We start from the raw sequence: 18,277 nt of genomic DNA, 5'->3' as shown, positions 1-18,277 counted from the left end.
ATTATTTTTTATTATACCGAGTTTCATGATATGAATCACATCAACCCGGTTTACAATTAACAATGTGAATAACTGCAGAGAGTAACATGGTAGAAACATTTCCCAATTCGACATCAAATATAATAAGAAACTTAACAAATAAAAACATTATAACAATATTTAGGATGTGAGAAAGTTACAAAAAACAAGGAAAAATAACTAGGAACTGAAAGGGGAGGAAAATAAAGAAAGAATATTAACATTTTAGCCAACTGTATCAATTAATAAATATGTATAAAATTATAAAATATAGATGGGAAGGAAAGATTGACCAAATATGAATTGTTGTGAAGTATAATAATATGTTGTTGTTACTGCGTGTGAAGTTAGTGGGTTTTTGTTACAGTTCACTAACTTTTGTGTTTATGCTGATGGGTGGAGAATTTAATCCAGTTCTGGGAATGCTTTTTTAAAAAGCCAAGTTTTTAGTCTTTTCCTAAAAGTTAGAGCGCATGATTCTTGTCTTAAGTCCGGGGGGATGGAGTTCCAAAGGATTGGACCTGCAGATGAGAGAGCTCTTGAACTGTAGGATTTGTGGTGGTAGGTTTTGGCATGTGGAACCTGTAGTGATTCTTTGTAGTGTTCCCTGATGGGTCTGGCAGATGTGTGTTTTTTAAAAGGGATTTGTAGGTCGAGTTGAGTGTGTTGATGGATGTTTTTGTAGATAATCATGATGGTTTTGTACATAATTCTGTACATAATTTATGGACAGGTAGGAGCCGTGTATAAAATCGTAATAATAAGAAGGCTAAAGTACCACAAATCACCCTGAATTATGTTTGTATCATTAAGTAAACCTCATACTTAGGCGTAGATGTGAATGCTATGCTGCATAATTTGGCATTATTTATCAGTAAGAAAACAACTAGTAGACCTGCATGCCTACAGCCCACCCATGTTAACCTTGTGCCCACCCAAAAAATCAATTCTGGCTACGCCACTGCTTGTAGTCAGCTAGGTCAAATTACTTAGACATCTTAAAAGGCAGCCCTGCTAGTAGAAATGAATTGACATTAACTGCAGAAGACTCAGAAATCATACAGGATCTAGTACAGTCAGTATTGAATGCATCTAGTTTGGCTCTTGTTGAGATAAGTTATGAGATTGATTTGTGGTTATATCATGGGTCTGAAGGATGGGCAGTGGCTGCTTCTCAGCATGACAATATAACCTCCATGGCTTATTTCTCTGGTACTTTGGTGTGTTAGAACAGGGATTTTCAGAATTAGGGGTTGTGGTATGTACGGAAGCTGTCTGTAAATTGCAAGCACATGTACCAGGGATTTTAATTGTCTTACATACTTCCCATGAAGTTAAAATACTTTTAGGGAATGCTCACATCTCTTTTACCACTATGAGATTTGGTAAATATTCAGCCATATTATTGACTTCTATAGTATCCTATTAGACAATTACAATTAATTCCAAATTTAAATTTCTTATGAGACATCAATATCCCTTAGCCAGAGAAGCACAGGAAGATATTGCTTCACTGCATAATAGAATCTAGTGGGTCACCTTACAAATACTCCCTTGTTCCCAGTTTTAAAACCTTCTGGGGAGTGGTGATTAGTGCAAGACTTAAGTGCACTAGGTGAATTGGTATTAGCTGAATACTATAATGTTACAAATCCAGCTACAATTCTTAAAACAGAATCTTTGGGCAACTAGTATACAGTTTTAGATCTGGCTAATGAATATTATTGTGTGCCTCTAGCTTTTCATTATGATAAAAAACTAAAAAATACTTCTCACTTTCAATTGAAAAAATTGGAGTACATTTTTCCCCTGTAACCTGCTTAGATTTATTTATTAGATACCAGTGATTCTGGGAGCTACATTTACCATTATAAGATTAAATCACACTTGCATAGAGTCTCACAATAATCTCATCTTAAAAATGCATGAGACCACTTGCACAACTTTAGCACTACTCACATCTGTGCTCCTTAATTGTAGAATAGGAAGAAGATGTAGCTCTAGGAGGCTGGAAGGCAGGAATGTATTTCTACTCCATGCTCTGTATTCTCAAAGTATGCCTACCACATACGAGTACAAGCTTTTAGTAATTAGAGTTATTTGTTTGGGTAGTGAAAGATAGTGCTTGTTTTAATGTCCAGAGGTCTGAGGGTTGAACAAAAATATTAAGCGTCTCTTTTTCTAAGGACCTGGGCAGAGAGCTTACAAGAGAGAGACAACAAATGAATACGATATCGCAACCGGTGTTCATAGGTTTACAAATTGGCATTGCCGCTAAAACCCATTTTGTCCTTTATTGGTACAGTATTTAAACATTTGGCGATGCTGCATTAAAAGATCTTTTGGTTTGGGATAATATTATTTAAGACTTCCAGAGATGTAGCTGTGGTATTCTGTGGTAGCAGGAGTGACTCTGAGACTGGTGGCATCTTCTAGACTAATGCCTCAATAAAACTTTTTAAATAGATCAATAAATCAGTTTGTCTATAAGATGTCAGCTACCTTGGTATCATTTTTTTTGGTATTTAAGAAGTATTGTACTGTGGCTTCTAATCCTGAGTACTACAATTAGATTATGAAATACTCAATCAGGCTATAAGCTTAATACATCAGGGACCCAATTATGTACCTGAACTAGTCAACCAAATTATCTGATATAGCCTTTTCTAACAAATAACATTAGACACTTTAAATGTTTAAATTTAATATTACATGGGTCTCATTGGCCTATGCCCAGCATGTGGGTTCCAAATATACAGACATTTTGTTCTTTGTAACCAGGGCTGGAAAATAAACTAGGGCTAGAAAATGTTTCTCAATATTTGTCATTGTATGCCAGAGAAAAGAGCAAAGGAGCTGAAGATTTAACTAAACTCCCAATTAAGTTATATTCTAGGCAAAAGAGCAGAAAGAGGGAAAAGTGTTTCTAGATAGAATAAATGCTGAGAAAGTATCTGGGGTAAACAGGTTTCAGATGATGTGGAATATTGAACCAGTGGAAGTGATGCTTGGTATTCCCAGAATGAATTAATAGGTACAGTAATCTAGAAGGATGGGAAGTATTAGAAGAAGGATAAATGGCAGAGGTGTTTAGCCCTTCATAAGGAGTTAGTTTTGATCCTGACAGGAGCACAGGTATTGAATGTTGGTATTCATTTTGCACATAAATATAGAGCAAACCCTGAAAGAAATCCCCCATATAGCAGAATTGGTGGGAAAGGCAGACCAGGAAGATTTCCCGAGATTTGGAGATATAGAACAGGGAATGGTTATACATGAGGGGGGAGAGACAAGGAAATGAATATTAGGATGAAGGGCTGAACAATAGGAAAGGAATGGAGGTTCTATTATGATGTATGTAAAATGGTTGGTTAATTGTCTATTGATGATGTAAGATGATTTAATATATGTTTTTTTTAATTTGATGTATCTGAGGCTGCTACTGCAACTCAATTTATTGTAAACCGCCTTGAAATGGATTTGAAAGTCGGTATAAAGATAAATAAATAAATAAATAAATAAATAAATGATGTCTGTTGGGAGTGGTGCAAATCAGGGCAGGAGCAGAAGAACCCATATTGACTGTATATATTAATAAGCAACCTTGCACATTTGTTTTGTATTCTGGGGCGACGTCTTCAGTGCTAACAATACTTCCAAAGGGAGTTGAATTATCAGATGAAACCATACAAACTATAGGATTTGAAGGACAGAATAAGCTGGTACATAGGACAGCTAAGACTAGCATACAGTTACAATGAAAAGAAGTAACAAGCCAGTTTTTATATATGCACCAGATTATCCAGTAAATTTGTTAGGCAGAGATTTATTACAAGCCACGGAAATAGAGCTTTCTTTTGCATCAATCTCCAAAGTTGTGCATTCAGCCAGACAGTTTGTTACTTTCACATACAGACAGGAACAGTTTCTATAGGTGCCTGTTTCAATTGAAGCCCTTCTATTTTTTAAACCTTGTCCAAGACCTTCAGACTTCCAACTGATGCATCTGTGATTATCTAAACGATCTATTAAGTACAGTATTTACAGGATCTGTGTGCAAGGCACCCTACAGAACTACTTATATAAACAGCATAGAAAGGAAATAAAATAAATTCTAACAAAGTCAAAATTGTCTGCCCCAGGTTTCATTTTTAGGAATTAAGCTAGGAGTTGATGGTACAAGTATTGATGGTGCATTTGCAGGACCATTAACAAAGGTGGCAGATTTTCAATCTTTGAATTACAAAGCACTACCATTATCACCTTAAGAAAAGGAACACAAAGGGTTTTAAATCCCAGATGGAGAACAGTTCACTCACCACACCTTGTGTAGTATTTCCCAGTTGCTTAACAAAAGAAACAAGACATTTGTTTGACTATTTGCTGAATTAAGATATATCATAATGTTAATTTCAATGATGCTGCAATTCCACTTTAACTATAACCTTACTTTATTGTATGCCAGAGTTTATATCTTTTCAGATTGAAAAAGAAAACACCTTCCTTGCCATTTGAGCTGTAAAGTTTGAAGATTATATTTTTCCTCAGTTTGATTTTCTCATTTTTAAATAGATCATTTTAATTTTAATTTTTGTTTTATTCTGGATCGATCCAAATACTTTTTGGTCTACTTTTTGAGCTCAAATATGTTAATTTTTATCTGTCTTTTTTGTGTTATGTGTGTGTCATGACACCTGAAGAATGCAATGAATGAATCTGTGTGTCAGTTTAGTAAAATGCATGTGTCTGTGTAATGTCTGAGCACTTAAATTCATATTACCTAATTATAAAGAAGGATTTTTATAGCAGATGTAGGGATTACCAGATAGAGGGAGCTAAGGCCATGACAGAATTTGTCTCATTGATTAATTTGAATTTGTTTTGCTTGTTATATTAGGCGTTAAATAACATATACATCTAATACTGATTTAAGAGGCTATTCTCGGATGTCAGAAATCCACCCAGCTGAGAAAACTGCATACGTCAAATGTCATTGACTTCAGAAATCATCCCATCCTATGCACAGAAGTCATCGTGCACTTTTCATCATATGGACATTTATTTCATATGTGATAACTGATTGTCAATAACAAAAAATATGAAATTATACACCTAGTCAATATTTTAGTTATGTACACATTTAAAAATGTCACTATTTAGATTTTAAGTTAATCCCACAGTCTGAATTGAGGCAGTCTTTAGTAGCCTTACAGTTCCAGCATTTTGTAGCATTATCCAGTCCTATACCTTATAATGAGTATATGCATTTACTTAATGAGTCAGTGAGATGATTATTTGATATGTTCTCTTTTACTTTTATTTATGAAAGCTAATCTGATCACACTAACCAATCACCCTGTCCCACTGCTGGCCACTTGACAGAGTGATATGTCTTGGTATAAATCAAATATTCCCTTGAGGTAAATTCTGCTCTATTGCTGCTTCTGCACAAGTATTTTTCTGTACCCAATATACTGAATTTAGTGAGCCCCTTCTATTTTTCCCTATATACCTTTTTGAGCATTTCTTCCTGTAACACTACCTATTGGTTTCTTTACCTAGAGTTTAGTCACAAGCGCTCACAGATGTGCTCTGGTAGTGTGACACTTCTGTTCACCTAGGCCCATTTCTGTCTATGACCAGAACATGTCTTATTTTTTGCAACACTTTTATAACTTGTCCCACAGGATGTATGCACAACACAGTATGAGTCCTTATGCTGTCCTTCACTTTTCTGGTAACGTGCATTGATTATATCCCTGCTTGCCATTGTAATGAATATTATCCTAGGTAGTTGTTTACAATAACAGTATTCCTTGTAAAGACTTGCCCAGTATACCTAGTATTATGTGAGAAACATAATATTTTCATACTAGTCTCTCTTTGTTCTCCTTACCTTTACCTATTACACCACTATTGTGAAATTACTTGACTCTGAAAGAGAACATATATGGTCTTGCTATTATAAATTAGGTCCTTTTTATAACACAGGTATCATTATAGCTCAATCATAGAGCTAATGGCTACCTAGTGAAACTGAGTTATGCTGTTATTATTTGTCAATTCAAGAGTGCATGTCTGCCTATTAGTCTCATTTACTTTTAGGGGGGATCTAGAGGGATAACAACACACACACAAGGTTAGCTGTTAGCCTACACATTTAGCCCATTTGCCATAATGACTTCATACAGTTCTGTCCTCCGAACTGGTACTTGGGTGTGCCACTTTGCCATTTGTAAGTAGCACAAGAGGGAAATGAGAAGTATGCCTGAACAGAAAACCAACATGGAGAAGAAAATCCCCAGAAGCCTCTGCGTGTCTTTGGCCTGTCTGGGCTGAATGGACTGAGTGACTTTCTGAGCATGGATATCTGTAGAGGCAGGCAAGCTGACACCAGACAGGTGATGTCTATTCATAGAGTCACCACAGGGGAGCTTCAGGCACTATTCTCAGAAGTTTGTAATCCACACAGTTACAGACGTGTTGATTGCCTTTACCAGTAATAGTTTAACAGAACAAAGAAAGTCATGGGAAATGGGCTACACATCCTGGGAAGCCAATCAGGGATAGTTAGGGATGATTTAATCATGCATTTGACATCACAACTTATGTAAATGATTCTTTGGGCAGTCATGCAAGTCTCTAGAACCTTCTATCCTTTCCTGTATTTGAATGTTATCTATAAAACAAGGGTCACTTCCTGTATCCAAGGAGATGCTGGTCAGTTTGTAAGACTAAGGGCACCCAGTACCCAGCATCTCCCGAGAACACTTATATTGACTAATAAAAATACATTATACTTTTTACTGAGTCTAAGTGTTCTTGTGTCCCTGGCCATAAGCATAGAGAAAGTTTTACATATTGGTTCTGAATCTTCCTCTCCCTGGAGTTTCATATCATGACCCTTAATTCTTTTGTTTCCTTTCCAGTGGAAAATGTTTGAAGTTTGTGCATCGTTGATACCTGTCAGCTATCTGAAGATCTGTATCACATCTCCTCTACACCTCCTCTCCTCCAGGGTGTACATATTTAGATCCTTCAGCCTCTCCTTGTAGGTCTTCTGAAACAGACCCCACATCATTTTGGTCTCCTTCCTCTGGACAGTTTCCGTCCTGTCTATCCTTTTTGAGATACGGTCTCCAGAACTGAACACAGTACTCCAGGTGAGGTCTCATCTAGGATCTGTACAAGAGCATTATCACTTCCCTTTTCCTGCTAGTTATACCTCTCTCTATGCAGCCCAACAACTTTCTGGATGCAGCCTTGTCACATTGCTTCACTACCTTCAGATTGCCAGACACAATCACCCCAAGGTCCCTCTTGTGGTCTGTGCACATCAATCTTTCCCCCCCCCCCCCACCCCTCCCCATCACATACAGCTCTTTTGGATTTCTGCACCCCAGGTGCATGACTTGCATTTCTTGGCATTGAATCTTCGACCACTCTTCAAGTTTTCTTAAATCACTTTTCATTTTTTCTGCTTCTTCAGGCATGTCCACTCTGTTGCAGATCTTAGTATCATCTTCAAAAAGGCAAACTTTTCCTTCCAACCCCTCTGCAATGTCACTCATGAAGATATTGAACAGAACCAGTCCCAAAACCGATCCTTGAGGCACTCCACTTAACACCATTCTCTCATCAGAGCGGGTTCCATTTACCATTACACATTGTTTCTTCTCAGTTAACCAGTTAGCAATCCACTCCACCACATTGGCGCCTACACTCAAGCTTCTTATTGTATTCACAAGGCTCCTATGTGGACCATATCAAAAGCTTTGCTGAAATCCAAGTAAATCACATTGAGCGATCTTCCTTGATCAAGTTCTCTTGTCACCCGATCAAAAAGGTAAATCAGTTTTGTCTGGCAGGACCTTCCCCTGGTGAATCCATGCTGCCTCGGGTCCAGCAACCACTGGATTGTAAATAATTCCAGTATCCTTTCCTTCAGCAGAGTCTCCATTAATTTTCCCACCATCAAGGTGAGGCTGACCGGCATGTAGTTTCCAGCCTCCTCTCAGCTATCACTCTTGTAAAGCAGGACCCCACCACTCTTCTCCAGTCACGCAGCACCACTTCCGTTTCCAGGGATCTATTGGACAGGTCTTTCAGCAGATCTGCCAGCACATCTATGAGCTCCCTTACTATCCTGGGATGTACTTCATCTGGCCCCATGGCCTTGTCCACTTTCAGGTTTCCTAGCTCTTACCATACATTCTCTTCTGTAAATGGGGTTGCATCTACTCCACTCCCATCCATGGTCTTGTCAATCAGCAATGATCCTTCTCCAGGATCTTCTTTAGCAAACACCGAACTGAAGTATTTGTTTAATATTTCTGCCATTGTCTCTCTCCACAAATTGCTCCTTGTCACCTTTCAGTTTCTCTAAACCACTAAGGCCTCCCTTCTTTCTCTGATACATCTGAAAAATGTTTTGTCACTTAGGATTGCCAAAGAAGTAAAGCATTCTTCTACTTGACTTTTTGTTGTCCTGATTTCTTTCTTTGTCTCTCTCAGTTTCACCAAATACTCTTCTCTGTGTTCCTCTTTTTGGGATCCTTTATACGTCTTGAACGCTGTTCTTTTTGCCTTTATTTTTTTCAGCCACTTCCTTTTGAGAACCATGTCTCTTTTTCCTCTAACTTTTGTTTACTTTTCTAACATATAGATTTATTGTCTTTATAATAGCTTCTTTTAATTAGGCTCACTGTTGTTCCACCTCACCCATTTTCTCCCAGTCTTTCAGTTTTTCCTCCAGGTTCATCCCCATTTCAACAAAGTCTGTATTTCTGAAATTCAAAACTTGGTTCGTCAAGCGACTTATCTGTTTCTTATTTGTGATATCAAATCATATTGTCTGATGATCACTGATGCTCAGATGGGCACCTACTTGGACATTAGAGACATTATCCCCATTTGTGAGCATCATGTCAAGTATCACACCTTCCCTCATGGGTTTCATTGCCAGTTGTTTGAGCAGAGCCCCTTGGAGAGCGTCCACTATCTCTCTAGATTCCACAGAAGGGATACTCCAGTCTACATCCGGCAGATTAAAATCTCCAATGAGCAACACTTCTCCCTTGTTTCATACCTTTTGGAAGTCTTCAACCAAATCTCCGTCTAGCTCTTCTATCTGAATTGGAGTCTGTAGATCACATCAGTGTAAAAGGAAGCACAGTCTTCTTTTTTTAGGATAACCCATAATGCTTCTTTTCTACCCCATGTGCCTTGCATATTGTTTTTTCATAAAGTGCTACTCCTCCCCCTTTCCTGTCCTCTTTGTCCTTCCTTAATAAGTTATAGCCTGGGATGATTATATCTCAATCATAATACTCTGTGAACCATGTCTTTGTAACAGCAATGATGTCCAAGTCCGCTTTCACCATTAATGCCTACAAGTCTGGGATTTTATTGTCCAGACTATGTGCATTTGTGATCATAGCTTTCCAGCTTCTCTCCCTCAGCTTGCTGCTCCTCTTGGGCATCTTTTCTGCCTCATTCAGCTGATTTTTGTTAAATTTGTCAACCACTTCTTGAAGATGTAGGAGTAACAATCCAATTTCCTTCTGCCACCCTTGTCCTCTAGTTTAAATACCTTATGACACATGATTTGAATTTTTCTCTTAGGATCCTTTTTCCTACCATAGATAGATGTAAGTCATCTTTGACATAGAGCCTTTTACTATTCTATACATGGCCCCAATCTCCAATATATCCAAAACTTTCTTTCTTACACCAGGTTTTGAGCCATGCATTGAAGTTATCTATATGGCTTAGACTCTCTTTCCCCTTTCCCCTTTTGAAAAAGGCAATAGTTTTTGCCATGTAACTAATCTGCTTCCCCAGAGTCTGGAAATCTCTCTGTACCACTTGGATGCTGATTCTAGCAAGGTGGGTACCCAGATGAATGTTAATGTGAACTTCAGAGTCCTTACTTTTTTAATTGATTGCATTGACTATCTGATTTGCATTTCTACCGGCTGAGGATCGCGGGTGGCATTTAACTATAGTATTTCCTAGAATAGAATTCCTAAAGTAATGCCTCTGATGACTGAGTCTTCTAGCACAATGAGTTTTTTCTTATGGTTTTTGGTTGTGTTATGAAATTTCTGTGCATATTGGGTTTCTTCTTTCCTTTCAGATACCATTCCAGTCTCTATTGCCAGATCTTCTTCATGTTCCAATACAGAGAAGGCATTTTGTACTTGTGTCACTTGAGAGAGTGAGTGTCTCTGCATCACAAGTCTTATCCTACCAGAACCCACTGTAATCCATTTATTCTTGGATTTCTGGATGCTCTGTGCAAGTGGGGGAGGGCATCTAAATTGCACAATTGTGAAGAATGGGTGTCTTATCCTACCTGAGCCCACTGTAAACCACTTTTTTCTGGGTTTCTGAATATTCTGAGGTAGTGGGGGAAAGACTCCTGAATGCTTTAAAGTGGGTGAGGCATCCTTGGTGATTACTAATTCTTTTTTTATTGTAGCTAAATCAGCTTTAAGGTGAGTTTACTCCTTTTTCATTGAAAAGAGTTATGAACAAATGGGGCAAGCTCTAAGCATACAGATGATTTGCCTTGAGATAAAGGCACCACAGTTATTACATTGAATAGTCATGATTTGATCTGATAGAAAACTCCTTTAACCTGATAAAGAAGTAGCTAGCATATTATCTTGTTACCAATTATTGTAATTATGTATCCAAGCAAGACTATATTAGAAGAGCAAGCTCTGGGGTGGCTGGGTAGAAGGATAGGGAGAGAGCTTTTAACAGTTGAGATATCAGTGAACAAAATATTCCTTGGCATGCACTTCTTGTGAGTTTATCTAATCCACTGAAAGTTAGGGAGGAAGGTCCTTACTTTTACAAACCTACAGCTGCAGGCTAGATTCCACACGTTTTTCTTTTTTTTTTTTTTTCAATTTTTTATTTATTAAATTTTTAAATTTCTAAGATACATTTCACAGATTGGAAATAAGAATACAACTACATACCAATAAATCAAACATCCTAACCAAAACTTCTGTGAATTTATCTTTGGATTACAATCATAGGATAATTGAGAAAAATGGAGAGAGAAATAACACAGGAAGCAGACTCCAACAAGTTGAATCAATATTAGTAATAATGTCAACACTCACCATTAATCACTACTCTACCAGCACACTGGAGAGACTTAGGACTAGCCTTCCAAGTATGATCGTAACTGATTAGGTTGATTAAAGACATATTTCATTCCCTGATAAATAATAATACATTGACAGGGAAATCTTAAAACAAATTTAGCCCCTTTTTGTAGGGCTACTCCTCTCATTGATAAGAATTCCTTTCTTCTGATTTGTGTATTATGAGAGATATCACTCTGGCCATAAAACTTTACTTTCTGATATCTAAAATATAGTTTCAGTAAAGTATCTCTTTCAGATAAAAAGGAAAATTGTACAATAAGAGTAGCTCTAGTTCCTATATTTGTTTCAAATGATTTTTCCAATAATTCTGATAAATTCGAATTATCCAATTGATTATCCTGTTTTTGATTTAAAGAATTTTCAGCTTCCTGGTATTGGGGTATATAATATATTCTAGCAATTGTGGGAATTGTTTCATTAGTGTACTTCAATACATTTACAAGATAACTTCTGAATAGATCTAACGAAGAGATCAAATGAGTTTTGGGAAAATTTAATATCCTCAAATTGTTCTTTCTAATTTGATTTTCTAAGACTTCTAATTTATCAAAATTGATTTTCTCAGATCTAATTAAATTTGCTTGTACCTTATCCAAATTGTTCACTTTGTTTTCCAAAGAAATTACTGAACTATCTAATTTATCAACCTTAGTCTGTAAAACCACATTCTTATTTAATACTTCCTGAACCATACTAACAATATTATTTATTGATCTTTGCATTGAAACAAGCATAGTCCCAATTTCTTCAAGAGTAAAATTTCTTGGCGTAATGAGAGAAATCTCAGTCAAAGATCCAACTTGGATCCCTCCAATGGAGTCTTCCCGGTTGTCTTATGTTGGTTAAGGAAAATACCATTTTGTTCCCTGGAACCCTGTTGGGGACTCTCTGAGGAGCAGATTACACCTTCCGCTCCTCTCTGGTCACACAAAGGTGTAAAAACCATTTTTTGTTTAGGGTCCTCAAAAGGAAAGACCCCCATCTCTCTTCCTGGAAGGTGGCTCTGGTGTCGCTGATGCACTAGGGGTAAGCGATGTTTCATGAGTCTGAAGGATCATTCCCTGCTCTCAGTTTGATCCTCCTGCGACTCCACTTCCTGGCTTTTCTATGGGAGTTTTTGTAAAGCAGTCCGCAATTTTAGGTTGGTTATTAATAGGATTAGGTATAGAGGACAAATCTTTCAACTTTGCCTTCCTCTTTGTGTGTGGCATTACAAAGAGGAAACTATACCCAACCAAAATGCAAATAGATAGTATAAAAAGAAATCGTTACCTAGGGCTCCTTATGATGTGACATCAATAAGTTCCTTTATTTCTTCTCCATTATCTCTTGGCCACGGAAAATCAATCAAAATTCTCTCCAAAGCCAAACACGCCAAGCTAAGCCAAGCAAAGCCGCGCGCCCCTTAGGCACGCGCGGCTTTAGCGGTGTGCCAGCAGCAGCGGTGTGCCGCTAAGACGCCGCTTTTGTTGGCGTCTCGCTCGGCTCCACCCCCTGATGTCCAGGCCTTGCAGTAGTTTAAGGAAATAAAGATTTCACCTCTGGGCGAATGCAGGTAAAGTCCGTGGTCCACACTTTTTTTTTCTTAAATTCAATCTGCTCCCTCCAAAAACCAAAGGCACACAATAATGCAATTATACACAACTCCTATACTTGGCTCTAAAATTATTTTAAACAGGAAAATGTTCACATAGCAGTTTTGGAAGCCTCGTGAATCCAGGAATACCTGTAGATAGAAAGCAGAGACTTTACTGGAAGACTAAGGTCACAAATTTATCTTCTTATTCACTATTTTTCATCATTTTTATTTTAAATCAAAGTGCTGTAAAAAGGAAATCTTCATTCAGTTAATCAACTATCAGTAAAGAAGTTGGAAACCACTTTGCTGTTCAGTGTGATTTTTGCTGCTAGAGACTGTGGAGATTATTAGTGCTGTGTATAGTGACTGATAGATGGGCTGGTTCAGAGTTTAATGCAAAAGGTCCTTGAGATTATGCCTCCCCCCTCAGGGAGCCCTGGACATCAGACTGGTAAAGCTATCCATAGAGGTAGAGAGCAAGAGAGCAGATAGGGCCCATCATCTTCCTTTTGTATGTTCCCATGGGTTACAATTGATTTATATTTTCTGATTTTATTGTTTGATTTCTCAGGACTGGTGATATTTCTGTTTTTCCATTGCTTCACTGCATACAGAGTCTAGCATGTTGCAGTTTCCAGTTCAGTTTCTGTCTACACATTTCTATTTATACTTTATGGTGTCTTTATTCTGTATTTGGTGAAGGTTTATCTGTGTTCATCATGTGTAAGTGAGGTGAGGTTTTGCTAGCATGTAGTTTCTATGTAGGAATTAAGAGCAGGTTGGTTTGCTCTGCTTTCCTAATAGGAGCTGTCTTAGGGCCTCCTATAAAATTTGCTTCTCATAGATAGGGGTGTTCCTGTTTGAGTGCTTGCAGTTAGTATTGTTTTGGAATGGGAATTTTACTATATTGTTGTCATTCAGTTTACTCAAGGCTGTCCAAGGGCCAAACTTACACCTAACACACATTACAATAGGCCTAATACCATATGGGTGCCAAATGTCTTTTTTTTGCAGAGTTTACTGGGTGGCATCACAGCAGTGCATGCTTTTCTGTAGGGATGTGAATCAGGCTTCGGACGATTGAAAATATCGTCAATATTTTCAAAATCGTCAGAAATCTGGGGCTCCCCCAAAATGATAGGGAAACCCCACGATATTGATTGTGGGGGTTCTCTTATCATTTTGGGGGAGGGCGGGAAAATGGCACACAAAAATAACCCCTAAACCCACCCCAACCCTTTAAAACTAATCCCTTTGCTTCCCCCACCCTCCTGACCCCCCCAAAAACTTTTTACAGGTACCTGGTGGTCCAGTGGGGGTCCCGGGAGTGATCTCCCACTCCCGGGCCGTTGGCTGCCACTAATCAAAATGGTGCCGATGGCCTTTGCCCTTACCATTTGACAGGGTATCCGTGCCATTGGCCGGCCCCTGTCACATGGTAGGAGCACTGGATGGCCCGTGCCATTTTTAAAGATGGCGCCGGCCATCCAGTGCTCCCTCCATGTGACAGAGGCCGGCCAATGGCACGGATACCCTGTCTCATGGTAAGGGCAAAGGCCTTCGGCGCCATTTTTATTAGTGGCAGCCGACGGCCCGAGAGCGGGAGATCACTCCCGGGACCCCCACTGGACCACCAGGTACCTGTAAAATGTTTTTGGGGGGGTCAGGAGGGTGGGGTAAGCAAAGGGATTAGTTTTAAAGGGTCAGGGTGGGTTTTTTGTTTATCGGCTCGGGCACAGCCGATAAACAAAACCGCAATCGGGCCCGATGAAAAAAAAACCCACATGTGAATCGGAACCGGAATCCGAACCGATTCCGGTTCCAATTCACATCTCTACTTTTCTGTACAACAAACTGGTGCCGCCTACAGGACCCAGCCAGCACCAATTTTATGTACCGTAGGTGGGGGAAGAACAACTGGGGATCATTTCTGCACAATTTAGAAATTTTGGATGGGGTAAAATAGGTTCAGGGGAGTGTGTCAATTTTGAAAGTGGATTGCCGGAGGGAGCAGGGCTTTTTTTCAGCAGCGAAGGGTTGCCTGGGACAGAGCATGAGACTGACAGTTTCTACTGTGTGTTAGTTATTGGGGAAAAATAACTAAAATTTTGTATTTAAAAAAAGAAAACTGAACAGGCGGTGAGGGACAGCACAGCAATTTTTCACACAGGGCAGCAAAAATACTAGCACCAGTCCTGATGGTCTGAATTCAGTCTCAGTAACTAATTTTAACCATTCTCTTACTATATGTAACTCCCCAAGTCTCTTAACCTGTATGTTTGTCTTGATTAGATTGTAAGCTCTATTGAGCAAAGACTGTCTCTTGTGTGTTTTTTGTACAGTGCTGCACGCATTGAGTAGCACTATAGAAATGTTAAGTAGTATTAATAGCAGTGGTAGAAGTAATAGACACAAATGAGGGAATCCTTTTAATACATCTGGCGCGCACAGTTAGAGCATGTGCCAAATGCCTGGTTTCCAAGGAGTGCTAAACAAAAAAAAAAACACCACATACCAGTAAAATAAAGTTCAGCTATTTCATCTCTAACTCTTAATCCTTCCAAACAGGTGTGGGATTTCAAAGCAGGAGTCACAGGTTTCCCCAGGCACTCCTTAAGCAGTTCATCCAGAGGTATGTGCCATGCCTAATTCCCAGACTGTGGAGGATGCAGCAGATCAGCGTGATGCTGCAAACTGTTTCTGGTTTGTAAAGCAGAGCTCCTGCACTGACATCACAGCGGTGAAATCGGTTCTTTAATAAGTCAAAGATATGCTCAGTGACTCCTTACAGTGGGACTAAGTGTCCCTCTGCTGAAACTCAGTAGGTGGATGGATTGATAAATTGTATCACCTTCCAGAGTGTGACATTGTGAGGGCAACGCTGGAAGCCATTTCTGTAGGTAAAACAGTAGGCTTTTCGAATATTGCCTACCATCAATGTGGATAAGATTAGACTTGTTTTGCAGTGCATGTAATTTTACCTGCAAAGTTTAGAGGCATCCTCAAAAGGGGTGGGGTTAGGTCAGAGGAGGAAACAACACTTATAGATTTGGACTTTGCATTGGCCTTCACGGCCTGGAAGAAGGTAGAGGTGTGTTTGTATTGGCCAGGATGGGCTGAAAGGAGCCAATTCAGAGGAGGAAAGGTGTATGAGTGGGCCAGCAGCATCAGATTAATGGAAAGGGAGAAATGGAAGAGAATGCTAGGGTTGGAGAAGAGAGGGAGTGTGCTGGTCAATATGGAAAAAATAGAAAGTGGACTCATCCATGAAAGTATTCCCAGGGCCCCTTAAGTGGTTAAAGCGACCCTGTTTGCCAAAATTCACCTTCAAACAAGATCTATTAAAAATAATCAGGTCCTCCATAGGAAGAGCTCACCAAGGAGTTGTCCAGAGTTTTTAGATTTCTCGCTGGCAGAGAGGAATCCAATACAGCATGCACTAGCTCCATGGTGGCATGAGCTCCATAAATTAGCACATTTTGCACTGATGATGCTCCCTGGAGTAGAGGCCACTGCCAGCTGCAATGACTGTAAGAATGTGTACATTGCCCAACAACAGTGAATTGTGCTGGAGGTGGACCCTTGGCCTGGTGCAGGATTGGTACGGCTCTCTGGTCGGACCCAGAGAGCGCCTGCCACCAGGAAGCAGAGCACATGAGGAGACAGAGGCTAGCTGGAGCTTCGCCAATAACAGTCCAGGGTTTCCGCAGGTTGAGCCCTTGGGTACTCGGACCACCTGAACTTAGGTGGGCCTCAGAGGGTCTCCCGGAGAGGCAGCGGAAGGGTGTGCCCATCACAAGCAAGGTTGCGCGGCTGATGCAGAGAGGCTGGACCAGACCCGAACTGGAAGCTCCGGAAACCTAAGAAAACATAAGAACATAAGAAAATGCCATACTGGGTCAGACCAAGGGTCCATCAAGCCCAGCATCCTGTTTCCAACAGTGGCCAATCCAGGCCATAAGAACCTGGCAAGTACCCAAAAACTAAGTCTATTCCATGTTACCATTGCTAATGGCAGTGGCTATTCTCTAAGAGGCGGATTTTAAATGCCCTGCGCGCGCCGGCGCGCCTATTTTGCATAGGCGCGCGCAGAGCTCCGGGACACGCGTAAGTCCCGGGGCTTTGTCAAAGGGGTGGGGAGGGGGCGTGTCGGGGGCGTTTTGGGGGCAGGCCCGGGGATGTGGCGCCGGCCCGGGTGACGGCGCGCCAGCAGCCCGCTGGCGCGCGCAGATTTACATCTGCTTTTAGCAGGCGTAAATCTGCCAACAAAGGTAAGGGGGGGTTTAGATAGGGCCGGGGGGGTGGGTTAGGTAGGGGAAGGGAGGGGAAGGTGGGGGGAGGGCAAAGGAAAGTTCCCTCCGAGGCTGCTCCGAAATCGGAGTGGCCTTGGAGGGAACAGGCAGCGCGCGCTGGGCTCGGCGCACGCAGGTTGCACAAATGTGCACCCCCTTGCGCGCGCCAACCCCGCGTATCTTATAAAATCCTGGTGCACGAACAAAAGTACGCGATCGCACAAATTTAGAAAATCTCCCCTAAGTGAACTTAATAGCAGGTAATGGACTTCTCCTCCAAGAACTTATCCAATCCTTTTTTAAACACCGCAATACTAACTGCACTAACCACATCCTCTGGCAACAAATTCCAGAGTTTAATTGTGTGTTGAGTAAAAAAGAACTTTCTCCGATTAGTTTTAAATGTGCCCCATGCTAACTTCATGGAGTGCCCCCTAGTCTTTCTACTATCCGAAAGAGTAAATAACCGTTCTAGACCTCTCATGATTTTAAACACCTCTATCATATCCCCCCTCAGTCGTCTCTTCTCCAAGCTGAAAAGTCCTAACCTCTTTAGTCTTTCCTCATAGGGGAGTTGTTCCATTCCCCTTATCATTTTGGTAGCCCTTCTCTGTACCTTCTCCATCGCAATTATATCTTTTTTGAGATGCGGTGACCAGAATTGTACACAGTATTCAAGGTGCAGTCTCACCATAGAGCGATACAGAGGCATTATGACATTTTCCGTTTTATTCACCATTCCCTTTCTAATAATTCCCATCATTCTGTTTGCTTTTTTGACTGCCTCAGCACACTGAACCGACGATTTCAATGTGTTATCCACTATGACACCTAGATCTCTTTCTTGGGTTGTAGCACCTAATATGGAACCCAACATTGTGTAATTATAGCATGGGTTATTTTTCCCTATATGCATCACCTTGCACTTATCCACATTAAATTTCATCTGCCATTTGGATGCCCAATTTTCCAGTCTCAGAAGGTCTTCCTGCAATTTATCACAATCTGCTTGTGATTTAACTACTCTGAACAATTTTGTGTCATCTGCAAATTTGATTATCTCACTCGTCGTATTTCTTTCCAGATCAACCAGGTTGATCTGGAAAGAAATACGACGAGGTTGATCTGGAAAGATTGATTATCTAACTCGTCGTATTTCTTTCCAGATCAACCTCAGAGAGGAAACAGTTCGAGAAGGTACT

The sequence above is a fragment of the Rhinatrema bivittatum genome, chromosome 7, assembly GCF_901001135.1.
Source record: "Rhinatrema bivittatum chromosome 7, aRhiBiv1.1, whole genome shotgun sequence".
Lineage (NCBI taxonomy): Eukaryota > Metazoa > Chordata > Amphibia > Gymnophiona > Rhinatrematidae > Rhinatrema > Rhinatrema bivittatum.
This window is presented reverse-complemented; position numbering follows the sequence as displayed.